Below are 3,836 nucleotides of genomic sequence, written 5' to 3' on the forward strand. Positions count from 1 at the left end.
TGAGACTCAATTAATCCACTCACACCTTCTTTTCTTTTTTTTCTTTATTAATTAATTAATTTTAAGGTTAATGGCTAAAAAATTCTTTGAAGTTTTCAATTTATACAGATGTACTTTTTTAATTATTTTTATATCCTTTATTTAAAAATTTTAAAAAATAATTAAAAAAATATATTTTTCATTCCATCATTCATTTTAATTTTTAAATAAAATGAAATGTTAATATTTAACATTAAAATTATTATACCTTCATTAATAATAAATATTTTAAAAATCAATAGTATAAAATTTATTCTTTTGCACTCACAGACTTAACCTAATGATAAATGCATTTGAGTAAATATGAGAACTCTCAATTCTACTCTCCACTTCCTAATTTTCATTTCAAAAAAAAAAAATTATTCTTTTACAATTAATTTTTTTTAAACTAATAATATAGAAATTTATTGAATGGTAAATTAAAAAATGAAAAATAATGATAAATTTGTAATTTTAAAAAAATAAATAAACATTAAAATTTGCACTTTTACATTAATCACTTCTCAATTTTAAAAAATATATTAAAATATTTCTAACATTTTAAAAAATTTATTAAATAATTCTTCTATAAGTTTTTATAAACTTTTATATTTATTATCAAAATTTTTAATTTTAAATAAAAAAACTCACTTTTTATATTTACTATAATTATAACAACTTCTTAAATTAATTTTAATAAAATATTTATAAATTTATAAAATTAAAATTTCTGATTTACTACTGCTTAACTAAAGTTAAATCAAAATATTAAATAATTTGAGGATTTTAAGAAATTAAGGAATTAAAATGTTAAGTAAAATTTAATTTAAATTAATCAAGTTGTTTATGTGAATTAATAATAATAATAATACATAGTATTATGCGTATCATATAAACTAATATTAAATCTGATCAAAATTAATTTAAAAATTACTATAATTATAATAAATTTGAAAATTAAAATCTTTTAATAAAAAATAAAAATTTTATTTATAAGAATAAAAAAAACTATAAAGTTGTGATTTTTTTTCAAGTAAATATGACTATAATTAATATATAGTGGATTATGGTTATTAAAGGTTCATTAAAACGCAAAGCGGTCCTAATATTTATGGGTGCATGGAGAAAGTGTGAGCCTAAGAGAGAGGTTAGGCAAAACTTAAAAATTAATACTCTTTCAATTTTATCAATTTTTTTTTTATCTATTTCAAAAATTATTATGCATTTTTTATTTACACTATAATAACATATAAATCCTTAATTCTCATATAAATTTTTTTCATAATTTTTTAAATTTTGTTGGTCGCTTCTCAGTTAATAAACAAGGATTGAGAGTAGATCTTTCGTTAATGTGGAAGAGTTATGGATCTGTTTCTTCTGTGGTTGATTTTTCTTCAAATTTTATTAATTCGATTGTTTCGGGAGGTAATATTCAATGAAGATTTATCAGTTATTATAGATTTCCGAAATCGCAATGATGACATCAGTTTTGAAATCTTATTCGAGTTTTATCTCGTAAAAACTCTCTTCTGTGGTTTTGTTCGGGAAACTTTAATGATTTATACTCAGAGAGAAAAAATGAGGAGTATCTTTACTAAATTATCTTATGCAGGAGTTTAGATAGACACTTGAGAAATATTTTTACTAAATTATCTTATGCAGATATTTGATTTTGAATGATCGTAAATTTTTGCTAAATTCTAAAACTGATATTTCTATTAGATGAATTCGTCGTAATTCTACTCTAACTGATTATATTTTGGCTAACAATTCTATTAGACATAATCGTCTTTCTGTTTGGGATGATATCTCTCTGATGGAATTTTATTAATTGGCTTTGCTTAAAAAAAAAACATATAAATTAACAATTATAATTCTATTTAATTTTATTTTATTTTTAAAAAAATTTCAAAATATTTTTAATATTTAATAAAATATAATATTTTTGAGATAAGTATAATTTGAAAATTAATAAAAAAAAATATTATTCTTAATACATATAAAAAATCAAAGTAAATAAGAATCATGTATATGAGAATTCATAACAAATTCAAGGCATTAGCAAGAAGCATTGTCTAAACTAAAGCCAACTACAAATGAAAATAAAGGAATTCCAAATATCCATATGAAACTCAAAAGATTATCATCAACCTCTAAAGATTCTTGTGACCTTGTTGAGATATGCATACATAACCATGAAAAGTATATCAAATTTAAGGCTAAAGGCTCCATTATAAAAATATTTTTTAGTAAAACACTTTTTCACATTTTACGATGGTTAAAGTATTAAAAAAATTAATTAATAAAAAATATTTTTATAGTTAAAAAAATTATTTTTAAGAAAAATAATTTCTTTTTTTTTTTTAAGTTCTTTTTAACACCATTACTTTTTATATATAAATTTTTATTAATTAAAAAAAATTATTTTGTTTATTTTATTTCATGGGCCTAAATAATAGCGCTAAAATTCTGATCATTTACACGCTTTTGTATTTTAATCATAAAGTTTAAATTTTATCACCACAAATTAAAATTTTAAAATTTAAAGAAATTTTATTTAAATTCAAAAATAAATTTAGGGAAATTTTGATTATTTAAATGATAGAATAATAAAAATTAAGTGTTTTTAGAATATATGATTAATTAAAGTTAAATGATTATTTAAGTAGATTTAACTCATTCGATTAAAAAAAAAAGATTTAACTCATATTTAATTAAAAAGGTAAATAAACAACGCATGATATTATATATGCACTAATTTAAAATTAGATAAAATTATTTTTAAAGTGTATAATTATAAAAAAAATAAAATATTTGGGTATAATATTAAAATTCTTTTATTATAATCATAATCTCTTATTAATAAAATTATCTTAGAAATTAATTATAATTGCAGCTTTTATAGTCTAAAATTGAAACTTTTAATTATAATTATAATTAAACGTAAACTTTTGATTTTTTATATCTAATAGGCCTTTAAAATTTGATATATTTTGTATTTTAATTACAATAAATTGATGTGTTTAAGATTAAATTGATGGTGTGGCTGGAATAGAACTGCATTGTAATTGGCTATAATATGCAAACGAGAAAACATGAGGCAATAGTGAATACCTAAGATGATATAGATGACATGACCGGAATGGAACAGTGGTGTGATTGGCTAGAACCTACAATGAACAAAACATGAAGTAGTGGTGTAACAGCCCGGAAACCGAACTGCCACCGGCACTAGAATCCAGATCGACTTAAGGTCGCCGGGACCCGTAGTAAGCCTGCTATCCTGTCTATCGACCTGTGAAATCCCATACATGATCATACATTTGCTGTAAAAACATAAATCTTTTCTTCATTCAAAGGCTTAACCTGTGCATGCACTCTCTCTGTGCTCTACTAATCCCTACTAGAGCTCCTCATGGCTCTAGGCGGATCAAACTCATAATGTTAAGCCTGGTTTTGCTCATACACATACAACAAATAAGAAACATGTATAAACTGATCATGTGACTCCACAAAGGGATTACAAGTCTTATAAATCAAGCACCATTCTATACATATACACTATCTCTATACAATTACATGTCCACACTAGCTATTACAAAACTCTGTACTCTTCCTGTACCCTGCTGAGTTCTCTCTGACCTCTGAACCTGCACAACTGGAGTTAGGGGAGAGGGATGAGCTACTATAGCCCAGTGAGTAGAATAGTAAAATAACAGGTGATAAAACATGCTCTCATGGAATGCAACATATAAGCACATCACCTCGGCCGGACGGATCAAAAATCCCTCTATCTCATCTGGGGTACCTAAGTACCA

Source organism: Manihot esculenta, chromosome 8 (genome assembly GCF_001659605.2).
Source record: "Manihot esculenta cultivar AM560-2 chromosome 8, M.esculenta_v8, whole genome shotgun sequence".
NCBI classification, from domain to species: domain Eukaryota; kingdom Viridiplantae; phylum Streptophyta; class Magnoliopsida; order Malpighiales; family Euphorbiaceae; genus Manihot; species Manihot esculenta.